Below are 18,051 nucleotides of genomic sequence, written 5' to 3' on the forward strand. Positions count from 1 at the left end.
GTATGTCAGTAACATCTCATTAAAGCTGCGAGAAGACAGGAAAACATTTGTGAAGCATTGGGCACCATTTTTATTCTGGAGATGCTGTATAGGACTTATATGTGTTTTGTCAATGAACAGAAAAAAGACCAGATAGTTCTCAATGACTCTGTTTCATGAGCGAATTTCTTACTATTGCAGCCTTTCTGAATCAGTCCCCTCTGTTTTCCGGTTGTCTCGTACTGTTCTGTCCAATACGTCAGCTGTGAGCACTAGAATGTGGCCAAGCAAACTGAGAAGTGCTGAAAATGTCAAAGACACGCAGTTTCAAAGGCATAATGTGAAAAAGTAATAAGGAATGTTTCAATAATTTTTACATTAACTACCTGTTGACAGGATAATGTTTTGGATTTCTGGAGTTAAATAAAACATATTACTAGGGCTGGCCTCGTGGCCGAGTGGTTAGCTTCGCGCGCTCGGCTGCAGGCGGCACAGTGTTTCGTTGGTTTGAGTCCTGGGCACCGACGTGGCGCTGCTCATCGGGCCACGCTGAGGCGACGTCCCACATGCCACAACTAGAAGGACCCACAACGAAGAATATACAACTATGTGCCAGGGGGCTTTGGGAAGAAAAAGAAAAAAAATGAAATCTTTAAAAAAAATTTTAAAAAACCATATTACTAAAATTAACTTCACCTGTTTCCTTTTACTTTTTTAATTTGGCAATCAGAAAATTTTAAATTCCACATTGGCTTTCACTTACAACTTGCCTTGTATTTCTATTGGACAGTATTACACTAGTATTTTAATCCTTCTAATCATGGTTACTTAAATAAAATTATGCTTTTCCTGAGATGTGTTAGATACATCTTTATGTAAACAAGAAAAACCATAACTGACACCTAAATAAAGCAATTAAGCAATATGCTGCAAGAAAAATCTTATCTGGGTGTTTTGGAAAAGAAATGTACATTAAAATTCAATCTGAATAATTCAAATTTTCCCTGGATTTAGAAAGCATGAATTTTCTTTTAAATTGTTTTAATGTCTTTACATATATATAAGCATATATAATTGTACATGATTGCATGAATAATCTAATCATATCTTTTTAAGTGCTCTTATGCTTTACTGTCCTTTTTCCCACATCAGATTCTCCTTCCTGATCTCTACAACGTATTAGCAAAGTGAAGTCTAATGTATATTCTTCATATTTTTCCATACTCAGATAATCATGTGTATATGCATATGTTGTCATATATGTATATGCATATATGTGCATGAATGTATGTATTTGTCATTTTTGCTTTGCAAAAATTGCGTTCATATCATGCACGTTTTCCTAAATCTTTCATTTTTCACTCATAGCTCTTTGTGGGCATCACTCCAAGTCAACTTGTAATGTTTTAACTTATTGTTTTCAATGTCTGCAGAGTATTCCAAGATGTGAGTATAACGTAATATATTAAGCTGTTTTTTAATTGATGAGCAATTCTTTCTTTTTAGGTTTTATTTTTGTTTGTGTTTGGCCATTACAAGCAAGACTTCCATAAACACTCTCATACATGTGTCATTTGTACTTGGACTTTTATTTCTATGGGAGAGATTGTCAGGAATGATACTACCATCAAGGGATTTATGCGTAGCTTATACGTACATATATGTTATACATATACATACATATATATGTTATAAAATATGTTGTTAAATAAACACTGTTTCACTTTTAAAAATAGTATGCTGAGTCATAGTTCTATTGTTATGGTGAAAATAAATTAATCCCACGTGAAGAGAATATTCTTCTTTTGAAGTTTTGCTTGGGTGGTGAGTGTAAAGTGATACTCTGCTACATTAATCACTGTCCCCTTATGCTAGTGAATTTGGGACTTTTTGTTTACAAGTTGGCATTTGTATTTGCTCTTCTGTATACTGACAATTTAAAGCAGCACCCTTCAAAAGAATTTTCTGACAAAGTAGAAGTAGTCTCTTGAAATGTAGCAATGTGACTGAGAAACTGAATTTTTTAATTTGTTTAATTTTAATTTTAATTTAAATGAGCGCACATGTCCACTGGTTATCATAGTGGACCTTGCAGATTTAGATCTTTATCTAATTTTCTATCTATTGTTTTTCTTGTAATTATGAGAGAGCACTTTCCATATTATAGAAATTAACAGTTTATTGTCTAAATTGTATTTATTTACATTTAGTTTTTGGTCATCTATTCTATTTCATCTTTTGAAAGAAGTTGGAGTGATATTGACAAATTTTATGCATAGATATGTCTTCTTTTTAAAATTTTCTCAATAAACTTTGATAAGCATTCATGCTTTCATAATAAATTTAAGTAGAGTGAGAGAGAGAATATCTTGAATAGTACTTCCCTATTTTTCCCTAACCATATATATTCTAAAACTTAGTTTTTCCATATTTTAATATTTAATATTTAATAGATGCCATAATTTTCAGATGACTTCTTTTTCTTTTTATTATTAGAAAAATGGACTTCATTTATTCACTTTAACATTATTTGCACCTGTGGCCTTTTACCAAATCTATTAACCTGTTAGAGTTTTAGATGCAACAATAAAACTATGATATGGATATCTAATGTTTATTAACTCCCTATAATGTCTTCTTGACAACTATTTACTCATTGGAATATATTGGATATCAAAAACAACACATGGCTTTACTGTTCTACAATTAAACCACTGTGTAAGCTAGAAACTCGTGGGTACCAGATTGCTGAGTGCTAAATTCAGGTTATATTGTGTTAAAAAGAAGGGTAATTTCAAACTTACAAAGTGATTAGAAGTCTTTTTCTGTGGGAGCATGACAGCTGACTGAAACTATATAAGATGAAAGCAGAATGGATTCTGATTTAATCTCTCTTTTCTAACATAGAGTAAATTTATGTATGTATGCCAGTTAAGGAAAAGTTATATATAATATAATATAATATTATATATATATATGTGTGTATGTGTGTGTGTGTGAGAAAGATTGCCTCTGAGCTAACATGTGTAGCAGTCTTCCTGTATTTTGTATGTGGGAGGCTACCACAGCATGGCTTGATGAGTGGTGTGTAGGTCCACACCCTGGATCTGAACCTGCGAACTCCAGGCTGCCAAAGCAGAGTGCACAAACTTAACCACTACACCACTGGGCTGGCCCCAAAAAGTTGTATTTTTATTACATAGAAAAAGCAATAAAAATAGGGCAAATTGGAAGTTTTTTTCACACCAAGAAAATTGTGAATGCTTTCACATATCTTACCACACATTTTACTTGTTCAGAAGACACAATATTACAAATTTTCTTTGAAAGTGCAATGCACTGTTGATTCAACAGACTTTCCACTTACACCATTTCACTAGAATAATTATTATTCACTGATTTTTAGTTAATGGATTAACATTTATCTCACATTTCACTGTGGTTTAAATGTTAAAGAATATTTTATTTATAAAATAAATAATATTAATAATATGTTATAAAATTAATAATTACCTGCTTTTTGGAGAAAATTTAGAAAATATGAAAAATTAATAAAGTTAGAATTAAAAGTAAAAATGAAAAATGCATAAAAATGTAAAAAATGAATTAAAACGCCACTAACATTTCAAGTTAGGTACATTTTTTATTTATTGAAATTATATTATGTCAACCATTCTGAAGATGATTAATAAATTATTATGTGTAACATATCCTTAGCGTCATAGTTTTGTTTTGATACATGGCATTTCATTCCATGTCAAACCAGAAATGTCAAATTATCATTCAATAGGTGCCATCATCCACAGGTGACAAATTGGAGATTTTACTCATGAGGTCAGAGCAGTGATTACTCCAGTTCATTAAACCTGAGTGATATCCTAGAGCAACATAGATTGCAGACAAAATTAGGTAAATTGCCCTTGACCGAGAGAATCTAGTTGCTTCTAGGACCTTTACTACTAAATTCCCTATTAAAATTTTTTTAAAGGTTCCTTTTAGGGTAAAACATAATCTCAAAAAATTTTATGTGTGTCTCAGTCCGAGGTGAATGTATTCAAGCTTCAAGCTCCCACACTTACACAGGTTTCCTCTAAGTCCCTATACTTGTGTTTTTATTTCTGGCTCTGCATGTTTTCTTAAACTTGTCTGTCCGGATTATACAGGCTTCAGGCCCTGTAAAACTTGGATCTATCTCTAGTATCAGTTAAATATGTTTTTATCCAACTTTCTGTCCTTCGAAAACAATGTTATCAATCAAAAGTGTATTGCAAATTATGAAGATATTAACCTTCCCTGATGCAAGCTATATAAAGCACGTCAAGTTGTTAATTTATACCATTCTTGGAATTATACTTCATTTGCTTCTCTCCTCTAGCCTCCTTTTTTTCCCTTCAATGCTCTATCAATAAATAACAAAGAAATCATCTCAGGCATCTGACTTCATGGCCCCTTTGCGTATTTTTGGTCTTAATAGATTTAGTGCTCCATGGTTTTTATGTCGGCATGTGACAGATTCAGGTAGCAGGCAAAGGATTTAGCAAAGAAAATGGAAAGAAAATCCTGCATTAGTTAGAATGAACAGTATGTTAGTATAGTTCTCTGATTTCATACAATTGTTTCCTAACACTTTAGTTGCAGTCAAGGAGATGCATTAAACCTTCCTACGATAAAAGTTTGGGGTGCTGAGGCTGTTTCCTCGCGCACTAATCTAAACATGTGCGGTTGTACGCAATGGTGGAAAGTTTCCTGAGGAATGAATAGCCCGGAATGCTATATACAGCTTTGTTCTTCTCTAACTGCAATTTAAAGAATCTTGGAGGAAGTTTCAGTAAATTCACACATATTATGCTCCATTCTTCTGGAAACCAGATATTTCATTTTCTTCCTTGTGAACAATCAACATTTTCTAACCACATTTCTCCATTTACTGATTTTTATCTTTAGGGCCATCTCTAATTCTCTAGTGCAGTATTGATGGTTTCAGTAGTCCTGATTCTTGAGACTTTCACTGATACATCTGTTTTGTCAGATATAATATAAATTATAAATTCTTACATACAGTTACATTTAGGAGAGAATGGCAATAGGATATCTATTAGTAACATTGAGTTATTGTTTCCATAACCATGAGGATTTAAAATAGGACTGATTAGCCAAATAATAAGTGCAGAATTATTTCTTGGAGTTAGTTTGGTGTGATAGGAAAAATATACATTGTAAATATATTAAATCCTTGCTCTGCTATTTACTTAATCCTGAACAAGGTACTTAACTTCAATGATTTTAATTTCTCATTTATAAAATAGGAATAATTTCAACTTCATTGGCCCTTTTGTCTTCCTTCCCTCCTTGGACACCAGGTGGGAAGTTACAGTATTGTCTCTATCTAGATGATAAATCATCTCCTTGGATATATTGCTCTATCTTCAAGGTGTTATGATTTTAATTTTAGTGGACCACCCCCCAAATTACTGTCTCCTACAGATATTCCTTCTTCCCCATGGAACCCTTACCCTTCTCTGACCTGTATAATTACTCTCCTTGATTAACCAAAATATTCCCGAAGACATATTTTTGGGAACCTTGCTAAGTGCCTGGCATTAATTAAATTGTCCATAATAATAACAATAGTAATATTATGCTATCAATATTTGTTATTCTTTTAGTAGGTATTTCCGCACATTAGTTGCATTAAAACCCACATATTATGTCCAAATTTGAAGAGCAAACGGTGATATGGTTTTAGGATTGCACTGAAATCACAAATTCTCTTTCCTCTCCAGAAATTATTGTAGTTCTGGCAAGATGTGGGAATGGTGGTTCAATGTGAACCACTGAGAGGCTCTGAGGTGAGTCTCTCCATCTCCTACCCTCCTCCCACAGTGTGTTTTAACCTCTACAGAAACCAACCAAAGTGAAAAAAAGGTAAAAATTATCCCAGCCTATCACCAATGGCCCGATGTTAAGGTAACTCTTCACTCTAAATGTCAGTTATTCTAAGAGAAATGTACTGATGCCTAGAAATTGCATAATAAATGTAAACACCTTAAATATTTCATTTTTAAATATCTTTTACTCAAGATAAATTTTAAGCAAAAAGGAGTAAAGTTAGATGACAAAACCAAATATTACATTTAAATGAATAATTGATTTTATATAACAAAAGTTCTCCTATAAAAATTTATTTACTCATTTTATGATGATCATGTGTGCCTAGATGTTATAAACAAATGTCATTCTTGTATTAATTTTTCATTCATTTATTAATTAAAGGCGTCTATGCTGTTTGATGTACAATGCTTGTCAGTTTATTTATTAGATTCTGTATCCCATTGAGGGATCAGAAAATATCACTTTTCCACCTATATTGCACCTATATAGATTTACTGAACTTTGTACTTGATTCTTTCCTCTATTTAATGATCCCCATATGCCCTCACTCATTTTTTCTCCCTGGTCCAGAATTTATTCTCATAAATTGATAAATGATATTAAACTAGATTGTAAATTGCACTTTTCTACAAGCACTTTTCTACGTTATTATGAGACAAGTTTGAAAAAGAGTCAAGTGAAAGTTGATTTGTTGCAATTAGGAATGGCCATTTTGTGCATTCGTTCATTTATCCAACCAGTAGATAAACAAGACACTGTAATGTTTAAGAGTTTGGGCTTTAGAGTTACATGGGGTCAAAATCCTGGCTTTATTGGTAACTTAAAATATGACTGAGTGCAGGTTAACTTCTCTAAGTTAAATTGCCTCGTCTTAAAAATAACACAGGGTGTGTGTGGCCTTGTGAGTAAAGATCTTTATGTTTCTGCACAGTTAGGGCTTTCTAAGCAAATTTTACTGAAACTTGGGCCTGAGCTGAAAGCAAGCTTCAGAAGTAATTTTCTATTCTATAGACCGTTGGAACTCCAGAGATTTACCTAGCTCTTGAGTCCCACATTGAAATTCCAGGACCACGGTGACATCTTTATGTCGTAAACTGGAAACACCGGCTTGTTACTTCTCTGGGGAGATTTATTTACATCCCCGAGGGTTAGACAGTGGAGAGAGGGAGACAGTGGTCTCCTTCCACATTCTAAGCAGGAACACTCGTTCCACTCTGTTCCTTACCTACAATACACCTCGTTTGTGTGAGACATTTGCCCTGGTTCTCATCACAATGGCCCAGAAATAAGACTAGGTCACATGTGGTTTGCTATGAGGTGAGACATAGGAAGTCTTCCTCTGATCCAAAACCCTTGTGAGTGTGTTTAGGACAGAATTAACAAAGAAGAATATTAAAAACAACAGTTTATTGCAAATATTAAATATTTTGATACATGAAAATGCTTATCATGGCATCTGGCACATCGTAACTCGTCAGTTATTGTTAGCTACATTATAACCCGCTGCTTTTAAGCTCCTGTGAGTGAAAGGCAATTTTCCAGGCACTGCATCACCTATATCCTTAGGAAATAGAGAAAACGATGGGGTTATTAAAAGTTGTCTACACACTTTATATAATTCCAGAACAAAGCACTCATGAGGACTCATAGAAAAAAGTCTGTGTTTCATTGATTTCGAGAGTTGTCTCTATACACTTGTTTTTACAAGTCTGGCCACTTCTCTGTGAGCTGTAGCATGGGTCATTTAATTGCCAATTTCATTCTTTATACATATGGGAAAATTGATACCAAATTAACCTAATTTCAAACCTTCATTTACAGTTGTTTTCATCAATAACATAACACAGCAATAAGAGTACTGTCATTTTCTCAGGATGTAGCTCAAACTAGTAAAATACAAAAGGAAAATATGAGACATTAAGTGCACAGCTGTTGTTTAAGCAGAGTGAGAAATCACATTAGCAATCAGAACATTTTTACATCTAAAAATGGTTCCAAGATAAATTTAAACACTTCTTTAAATACTCCACGCCTTTGAAAGTGATAAAAGATAAACAAAAGAAGAATAAAAAGAACATGGTGTCTGAATATAGACAATCACAAGGACGCACACACACAAAATCCTTAATTTCTATTTGTAAATAAAATACTCAGTGAAGTCTTAAGCATATAAAGTAAAATAAAACTCAGCCCACAGTTCTACAACTAAATTTCTAAATGAAATCTTTGTCAGTGGAAATTAACGTTTTATTCCCCCAAAGGATTGAACATAAGCTGGTGGTGGGTGGTAGCCAATGCAAGTACAAGATACAGGTAAACATGGAAGCAGTTTCTTGTCCTCGATGTCATATGTCCCAGTTGGCTTCTGTTGAGCTATCCACTGGCCTCCTTTAGTCTTTGGTTGTTTATCACTTGAGATTTGCCTCTAGGGTCGCTAGAGAACCTATGACTCTTTCTGTTTTTGAGGAGAGAGAGATGATTTTCCATGCCACACTGCAACCCCAGGGAATTCTGTCAACCTCCCTATGACCCTTAACTTACTCAGTTCTACGAAAGTTATTGTGTTTCCCTTGAACCACTGGAGTGAGGAGGAATGTTGTAGGGCTGCTTTAGATACATCTTTCCAGACACACCCAAAGGTATTCCTCTGTGTGCTTGCTGCCTCCCAGGGCCCCGCCTGGGACATTGGATACGCATGCCCTCCACTCTCAGATTCCACAAACCTTTCTGTCCGTTTTAGTTTCCCCTGTCCCCCCATTTCAAGGCTCCCTTCCTCCCAGCTTCACCAAGACTACACACTTCCCATAGGCCTCTGATTCTCTCTCTTCCATCAGCCCAGGGAATCATTAAATGAGTTGGGATGGGATGGTGAGGAAAATTTGCAATATTCTCTCAAAGTTATGGATAGACACTTTTTCTTGCTTTTTCCTGTTTCAAACTTTCCTCCAGGAAAAGAAAATGATGCTTTATTTGAGTGAATGCTAAAAGGACCAAGGAGTAGAGATAAATTCCAAGGAGAGTCATGACGCTGGAGATTTGATGTGATGTAATAAACCTCACCATGCTGCCTGCTGCAAGCCAGCCTTCAGAATATGACACCAGAAAGATGGCTAACATTTCTAGGGTTCAGTTTGTTAAACAAGAATATGACCCCATATTCTAAAGAAGAGTTAAGTAAGTATTTAATGTACTGTGTAAAATGTGTTTCAAAAATAACTATCTTAATGCCTGATTAAAATAATATTAATAATTAGTAACTGATAATTATAATAATGCATCAATATTGATTTATTAATTGTGACAAATGTATCATACTAACGAAAGATGTTAATAATGGGTGAAACTGAGAGAGCGTACATGGGAGCTCTTGCTACTATCTTTGCAACCTTTCTGTAAATCTAAAACAATTCTAAAATGAAAGGATTTTTAAATAGTATTTTTTAACTTTTATTTTTCAAGGAAAAGGTGACATTACATTTAATTGAGAATTATTTATTTCAAATTCAAAGCTTGTAAGTTGTGTACTAGATAGTACACAAACTAACAGTTTTCCATAATTGAATCCAGGCGTAACTCCCCTAACATGTAAGAGCTGCTACAAATTTAAGTTGATATTCAAATGCAAATTACAGATTGCTGACATGCTCAGTAGGGGTCCCTCTTAAAACTCAGTAGGCAACTATTTGTATTTTATTTCTCATATATTAAAAAAAAAGAAAATCCCATTGCTTATTTTATTTATATAAGTCTACACCTACTTTTTTCACATGCATTAAAATATAGGGGCTTTGAAGTATGAATGGCAGTTGAAAGAAATATTCCTCAGGTAAAAACTGAGCCTCCCAAATTATATGTGAAACATCAGATGCCTGCTACCAACCGGGACCCCAGGCACTCTGCCCTTGAAGTATTTCTAGTTTTATTGTGAGTCCTTCCAGAAAACATTCATTTACTTTCCTTGTCTCCTAAAATCACTAGAGTTTTAGATTTGTGAATTAAACATAACTGATCTTTTCAGGAAAGATAAACTGTGCTAAAGTGTTCTGCCATGTTTCATACATTGCACTTTAACAAGACCAAATCCCGGGGAGCAGATGAATTATAAATTTGGTAAAATGCCATTCGCTTTAGAGCCTCTAATTGACTTCTGTTGATGATGGACTTTTTTCCTGATTTAATAAACTAAAAGATCCTAAATATTTTAAAATGTATTTTCAGAGTTGTGTGCGTTAGAGAAACATGAAAATAAAATAGTTGCCCACAACTTTGGGTGTTACCATGGAAAATGAATCCAGGTAGCTGGTTTCCTTTTCACTTCTGAAAATTGTTGTTTGATTATTATTTATTTTCCCATGTTGACAAAATAAGTAATAAATTCAACTTTGTTATTATTCTAAAGGATTTTCAGAGATTAACCAGAAATGTTAAAATATACCATACTTGAAAAGGTATATAGAGGGGCTGACCCGGTGGTGCAGTGGTTAAGTTCCCACGTTCCACTTCGGCAGCCTGGAGTTCACAGGTTCAGATCCCGGGTGAGGACATGGCACCGCTTGGCAAGCCATGCTGTGGTAGGCGTCCCACATATAAAGTACAGGAAGATGGGCACGGATGTTAGGTCAGGACCAGTCTTCCTCAGCAAAAAGAGGAGGATTGGTGGCAGATGTTAGCTCAGGTCTAATCTTCCTCAAAAAAAAAAAGGTATATTGATGTGGCAAGCAGAAAACTTGACATTGCAATTTCCTGTTACTGTTAGCTTCACAGCATTTGTATTTTCCAGGGAGTTATGTTCAATTATTTTGTGATATTTGCAGAATCTTAAATTGTTTAGAAATATTTGGCAAGTCGAACATTGGGTGATAGTAACTAAAGAAAGAAAAGAAGGAAGGGAGGGAAGGAGAATGAATAAATAAACTTTGAAAAACAGTGGCTAGAGATCTGCTGGTTCTTCTGCTGCTTTTCAAGAGCTTAAAGGAAGAACTTAACAAGAATCCCACTTCAGGTCAAGATAGAGTAACAATTTTCTACACATTGGACAGCAGGCAAAAAAGGACATTAACCCTGAGAGACAGGACACAAACAAAAGGAGTACTGTGATTCCCCAAGAGAGAAGCTTCCAGGCTGGGTCTGGGGTTCAGAGAAAAGGCTGATAAAGAAGAAAGAGCTCAACAGTGAGAGAGAACACTTGAGACCTGTAGAGGGTCCCCCTTCAGCAGCCAGCTGACCAGCAAATGCGTATGAGAAAAGACACGTGGTCAAGGGAAAAACCACCAAAAGAGTGTAGGGGTCATAGTGTCCTGATCTTCCACAGGGCCATGAATGGGGCCTGTTGGCACCAGCCAGACTGCATATCCCCAGGATTCATGAGGCAATGGGCAGAGTGTGCAGAGGGTCCTGCCTCCGTACTGGGCAAGATTTGGTCCTAGACTCGTCACTGCTCTGGTCCTGCCTAACAGCTTAAAACCAATACCTGAAAGGATTTTTTGAGTAACTTAACTATGTCCTGGAACACAGATCAATAGTACCTGCAGGGATATAAAACTATTCAGCACTGAATAACGTAAAATGCATACTGTCTGGGAACCAGTAAAAAATTACTGGAGATGCAAAGAAGCAGGAAAATGGGGCCCAAATGGGAAGAAAGTCTGTCAATTGACAGATGTGAAAATTAACAGACGTTAAAGCAGCTATCATAACTGTATTTCCTATGTTATAAAAGTTAAGTAGAGACAGAAAAAATATGAAGAGAACTAAGTCAAACTACAACGTTCTGCATTGTAGTTCAGCAAACTACAACGTGTGAGATACAAATCACATCATATTAAAGGCAAATTAGACACAGTAAACAAACGAATTAGAGAACATAATAGGTAGCAATTGAAACTATCCAAAATGAAGCACAAAGAGAAAAGAGGTGTTTTTTTTTTTAACCTTTTAACCATTTTTAAGTGTACCGTTCAGTGACGTTATTCACCTTGTGCAGCCATCACCACCATCTAGCTCTATAACTTTTTCATTATCCAAAACTGAAACTGCACCCATTAAATAATAACTCTCCATTTCCTCCTCCAGCCAGCCCTTGGCAACCACCATTCTACCTTTCCGTCTCTGTGAATTTGACTATTCTAAGTACCTCGTATAAGTATAATCATGCAATATTTGTCCTTGTTTGTCAGGCTTATCTCATTTAGTCTAGTGTCTTCAAGATTCATCCACCTTCATGGGTGTGCAAATATCTGTTCTGGTACTTCCTTTCAATTCTTTTAAGCATATGCCAAAAGTGGAATTGCAGGATCATATGGTGATTCTATGTTTAATATTTTTGAGAACTATCATACTGTTTTCCACAGTGACTGTGCCATTTTACATTCCCACTAGCAATGCACAAGTTTTAGAATTTTTCCACATCCTAATCAACACTTCTTGTTGTCTTTTGATGTCTTTGCAATAAATGATATGGGAACAATTCAGTATCCATATCCATATTCAAATGAACCCAACTATTTCTGGCATCTCTCTTTATCTAAGGTGAAATTTAAAAAACTAATAGTCTTTGGGGCTGGCCTGGTGGCCTAGTGGTTAAGTTCACACACTCTGCTTCAGCAGCCTGGCGTTTGCAGATTCACATCCCAGGTGTGGACCTGGCACCACTCGTCGAACCATTCAAAAGTGAGGGAGTTATATATTTTTTTCTTTTTAATAATCAATGATACGGTAAATCAATACTAAAGGATAAATTATTCTAGTGAGATATGGAATCTCTGCTACCTAGGAAGATTACATAGAAGGTAATTAATAATCTTTATTACACATTGTTAATAACTCTAAGCCCAGCTTATAGTTTTAACAGAGAGAAAGCTAAAATGTGGTTTTACATTACCAAATACTTGTAAAATTTGAGAAATATTTTATTTCTTATGAATAATAGCCAATTTTGGCAAAATTTTAACACATTTCATTTCATCTTTTCAGAATCATTTGCAGTTGTTATAAATTAAAGAAAAAAGTTTTCTTTCTGCATATCTTCTACAACTTTGTCTGTCCATCAGTTTTTGTCTGTCACTATCCTCTTTTATTCTGGGAAAACCACACTTTATAACAAAAGTACTCTTTTTCTTTCCTGAACAACAAAACCTCATGTTAATATCTTGCATACAGAGCGGCATGTGTGTCCCTCTAATTCCCAGTGTAGTCTCAATCATCTGTATTAATTATAACTTTTAGCCAAAGCAACTCACTTATATTTCACAAAATAAAACTGGGAGTTATAGCGTTGAGAACTCTCTGTAATATACTATCATTTTACAGATTAGCAAAGTTTATGACACGTTGCACAACTTTTTACACCCATGGATATTACATTTACACCATGTTTAGTCTATGACCCAAAGATAGAGCCACTGTATAGCACATGAAAATTTAAAAAGCAAAAGTATACAAATACCAAATAATGCTTAATAATCAATGTTTTAGTACTCAAACTTACTCAGAAATTAAGTATCCAAGGATTATTCGTTAATCTACTCAATTTATTATAAAGCCAAGTTTATAAGTTATCCAAGAATCTTTCAAACTATGTTCAAGCTGACATACTACACATCATAATTACTACTGATATCAAAAACTGCCAAAGTAATGATTCAATGTAGTTGAACTAAAAAATGCATTTTTGTAATCTTAAATATTATGTAGTGGTGATGTTAATTTATTTGACCAGTGAACAAATAAGAAAAGTTTAAGAAGCCCAGATTATTAGTTTTTTTAATGAGAAAATAAACCCAGAACTTATGTTTAAAATCAAATGTATATCTGCATTATACTTAGGAATAACTCAAAGAGAAGATGTTTTCCTTAAACAAAAATTATTAAGCTGGTCTTATGTACTTAAAGATTCACCTTAATTATTTGCCTTGTATTCTTCAAATATTTCTGAGCTAGCAGAATTTTGCTTTTCTTAAAAGTCTAGCACATGTAAGATATCAGTTTTTTATTTTCTGTGAATTTGGGGACAATTAGATTTATAAATGCACTTAAAAATTGTGTAAACCGGGGCTGGCCCCGTGGCTGAGTGGTTAAGTTCGTGCGCTCTGCTGCAGGCAGCCCAGTGTTTCGTCGGTTCAAATCCTGGGCATGGACGTGGCACTGCTCATCAAACCATGCTGGGGTGGTGTCCCACATGCCAAAGCTAGAAGGACCCACAACTAAGAATGTGCAACTGTGTACTGGGGGGCTTTGGGGAGAAAAATGAAAAAAATAAAAATCTTCAAAAAAAAATTGTGTAAACCAACCAAAGAAAACATCTTTAATTCAAGAGATATTGCATCAGATTTTTTCATGTTCTCTGAAATTAGGAAAATACTTGACAATCATATGAGAGCTAGTTCTGAAATACGGACATGCAGACCTACAGACGTGTAGAGAGTTTAACTTCAGTTCAACAACCTCAGCTAGCAGTGAAAAGAAAGCTACAGAAAGACAATTTCATCAGATCGAAAAGAGTTATCCCCCTTCCCAGTGGACACAAAAATCTTAATTGATTAAGAAAACTCACAAGTAGACAAAACTCAAAAAATTGACAAACTGAATTCTCTGCCTTCTCTCACTCAACAGAGAATGGCTATCCAAAATCTATCCAATAGAGATCACCAAATGATGAGTCCATGAGATCAGATTTCTCATCATTGCTACCACCTAAGCAGAATCCCTTCTTTACCTGATTGCCTCCTTAAAAATGTGTAGTCCCAGTGGGAGATCTCGTCAACATGGTGGTGTAGGCAGACTCTGAACTCATCTCCTCCCACAAACACAACCAGGTTACAACTATTTTTGGAAAAATTACCCTGGATAGAAAACTGCAAACTGGAAAAAAAAGAACCCCCACAACAAGGGACAGTCCTGACTAAGGCATGTCGACGAAAATAATCCATAACCAATCTATAAATGAAAATTTGGGTGAGTTTATTCTGAGCTTAAATCTGAAGATTATAACCCGGGAGAGTCTTTCCACAAAGGAACAGAGCGCTCCAAAGAAGTGGGGGTATAAGGGTGGTTGTATACCCTCAAAGAGGGTGTTTCACATATGATTGAAATGTCCCTCCCACAATAGTCACAAGATTGCCCTGTTGGCACAGCAGTTGATGGACACAGCAGGTAGTGCGTCTGCTATCTTGGTGGGCGTAGCAGGAGGCAAGTCTATTGTCTCCACCTGGGCGGTCACAGGTGAGCACAGCAATCAGCTTCTAGCCTAAGGAAAGATACTTAATCCTTAAGGAGATGCCAATGTTGGGAGGGGCACGGAAGTTGCACCTTTATCTCAAGGGCCTTTGCTCTTGCCATAGGGAATCTCTAAAGCAGACATGCTCAATAGCCTCGGTCAGGCCCTTTTGGAAAGACAAGGTCAGGCTGAATTAGGTTTACACCAAATGGCTTCCTCATATATTCCAATATATCCTATTACTTGCCATTTTTATTTGTCAGGCAGAAGAGGCAGACATTCCTTCTGGAGAGAAAAAAAGCCACCTTCAGGAGCAGCGAAGTTTTGCAGCCGGCCAGGTGAGAGTTACCCTAAGGTATGTGGGGGCTGATACTGCTATAAGCATCCTTCAGACTCAGCACAACTGACACGAGGGTCTTACTATCTGGCTTTACTGGCTGTCAACTGCAGCAGGGATACAGCCAGAAAAGCTATTGGAGGAAAGCCGAAAAGACCCAGGTCTTAAAGGGCCCACGCACAAACTCACCCATCTCAGCAAACTAAAATCGCCGGAGAGAAGGTTGACAGTCCTTTGGTGAAAAGAGACTCACCTGGTGGGCTCTGGGTGTGTCTCCGTGAGAGGAGAGACCTCTCTGGAGACTGAGACATTGGTGGTGGGCGTTGTTGTGCCCTGGTCCAGGCGTGCTGACACAGACTCCAGCAGACACCATTGAGGTTCTTCTCCTGGCCTGTTAGCCCAGGGGTCTTCCACACCCACTAGCGCACAGATTTAATCCAGTTCAGCCAGGGAAGGCAGCCTCCCCTAGGGACTGGTCCCGCCCAAAAGCAAGCCCTCCGGCTACTTGTTGGCCTGCATTGACTGGGTGCCTTGATTCCTCTACAGGCAGAGGAGTATGTCTGCCTCTCTGGGGCAGGGCCTGTGTGAGGACCAGGTGAACTGTGGAGGGCATTGGTGGAGAGGTGGGGGCCTTGGCAGTGGGGCGTCGGGGTACGCTCCAGGGGGTTGGGAAGTGTGCATGGACCAGACCTGTGTTGATGGTGTGTGTGGTCCTGTGGGGGGGTGAGGCTCATCAGCAGCAGAAGACCTGTGCTTCACAAATAGCCATAAAAAGGATCAGCCCCAGCTTCCAAAGCCTGAAACAATTGAGTGCTCCCATGCCTAGGGCCAGCCCCACTCAGCTGCACTCCTAAGAGAACTGACAACAGCCCTGTAGGCCTGAGGCCTATAGCAACTGTAAGCCCCTGAGCCTAGGAACCAGCTACACTGGGTACCTACCCAATTAACAGGAAAATGGCAACAGGAGTGTGCTGATAGACTTTGTATCCAATGATGCTGAGGCTCCTCAAACCTGATTTACGAACAGCTCGCCAGGGAGGGAAAGACTAGACTCCCTGGGTACCTGCATTAAGAGCAACCCTGACACAGCAGACGGACGCAAGTAGCCCACAAAGGGGTCACTCCTGGATCATTTGGACTGGTGGCAAGAGGGAAGCACACTGCTGGGCCTCAAAAGGCATCTCTTATATAAGGCCACTTCTCCAAGATCAGGAGACATAGCCAACTCACCTAATACATAGATATAAGCACAGAAAAAGAGGCATAATGAGAAGACAAAGGAATACATTCCAAGCAAGGGAACAGGATAAAACCCCAGAAAAAGGACTAAATGAAACAGAAATAAATGACCTACCTGATAAAGAGTTCAAACAAAAACTCATAAGGATGCTCACAGATATTGGGAGAAAAACTGGGTGAACACAGTGAACTCATCAACAAAGAACTGGGAAATATACAAAAGAACCAATCAGAAATGAAGAACACAATACTGGAAATGAAAAATTCACTAGAGGCACTCAGTAGCAGAGTAGAGAATACAGAAGAATGGATCGGCGAGCTAGCTGAAAGACCAGAGGAAATCACCCAAGCTGAACAGAAAAAAAAAAAAAAAAAGAATTAGACAGAATGAGAACAGTCTAAGGGAACTCTAGGACAATATCAAGTGCACTACCATTTGTATTATAGGTGTCCCAGAAGGAAAAGAGAGAGACAAAGGGGCAGAATATTTATTCGAAGAAATAATAGCTGAAAATTTTCCTAGCCTAAGGAAGGAAACAGACATCCACGTACAGGAAGCACAGAGAGGTCCAAACAAGATAAGCCCAAAGAAGCCCACACCAAGACAGATTATAATTAAAATGTCCAAAATTAAAGAGAAAGAGAGAATCCTAAAAGCAGCAAGAGAAAGGCAACAAGTGACATACAAAGGAAAGCCCATAAGGCTATCAGCGGACTTCTTAGCCCAAACCCTGCAGGCAAGAAGAGAGTGACATGACATGTTTAAAGTGCTGAAAGGAAAAACCTACAGCCAAGAGTACTCTATCCATCAAGGTTGTCATTCAGAATGGAAGGAGAGAGAAAGAGCTTCCCAGACAAGCAAAAATTAAAGGAGTTTATCACCAAGAAACCAGTTCTATAAGAATGCTGAAGGGACTTATTTAAGTGGGAAAGCAATGACCACAAATAGGGATAAACAAATTATCAACCCCCCCCCCAAAAAAAACCAGGCAATAAAATCACTGGTAAAGGTAAAAATATAGTAAGAGTAGCAGATCAACCATCTTTGAAGATAATAAGAAGGTTGAAAGACAAAAGTACTAAAATGACATATTTCAATGATAAGAGGATAATGGACAGACACACACAAAACAAGAGATTTGATATGATTTCAAAAACATAAAATGTGGGAGGAGGGCAATGAAAAAGTAGAGCTTTTAGAAAGAGATCAAGCTGAAGAGTCTATCAACTCAATATAGACTGTTATATACATAGAATATTATATAGGATCCTCATAGTAATCACAAACCAGAAACCTATAATAAGTAAGCAAATATGTAAGACAAAATAAATCAAACATATCACTAAAGAAAGCCACCAAACCACAAGGGAAAGTCAAATACCATATGGT

The sequence above is a fragment of the Equus przewalskii genome, chromosome 16 (assembly GCF_037783145.1).
Source record: "Equus przewalskii isolate Varuska chromosome 16, EquPr2, whole genome shotgun sequence".
Lineage (NCBI taxonomy): Eukaryota > Metazoa > Chordata > Mammalia > Perissodactyla > Equidae > Equus > Equus przewalskii.